Consider the following 572-nt stretch of genomic DNA (forward strand, 5'->3'; position numbering starts at 1 on the left):
GGTTGCCGTTGGGGTCTCAGAGGGGAAGTGGCTTGTATCAGTCCTAGGGAAGGGTTTAAATGCAAGAAGCTAAAAGTCAAGGTACTGCCTCTTCCCCTGTACAAACTTAGGAGGTAATTTGGTTGTCATCTCAAAATGCTTTTTCAAGGGCAAAACTTCCTTGCAAAGAGATTCCAACCCCAAGAGCAGAAGAGAGGAAGTGCCAGGGTGTCAAGAAATGACTTTGCGGGTTTGAATTAAAACCTGAGGGCAGCAGTGGTGGCTGACGAAGTGCAGCCAGTTCAAGGATGCAAGGATGTATGGGAGGCTGCAGGCTCTGGGCTTTGATGGGCACCTAAGTGTCTGCCCAGTGGAGTCAGACATCTGATGGAGCCCTGGGTGCTGGTGCTGTGAGAGGAGCCTGGAGCTCAGCCCTATGGCATGGTTTATGGATCTGAACCTCTGGAGCATTGCAGGTTGGTGTGCCCTCTCCTAAGTGAGCCATAATGAGTGGCAGTTGTGCCAGGGATGTGACCAAGGCTCGTCAAGTGCAAAGTTATCTGGTGCAGATGCTCATGGCTGCCAAGGTGGCT

The sequence above is a fragment of the Acanthisitta chloris genome, unplaced genomic scaffold (genome assembly GCF_000695815.1).
Source record: "Acanthisitta chloris isolate BGI_N310 unplaced genomic scaffold, ASM69581v1 scaffold17984, whole genome shotgun sequence".
Classification (NCBI taxonomy): domain Eukaryota; kingdom Metazoa; phylum Chordata; class Aves; order Passeriformes; family Acanthisittidae; genus Acanthisitta; species Acanthisitta chloris.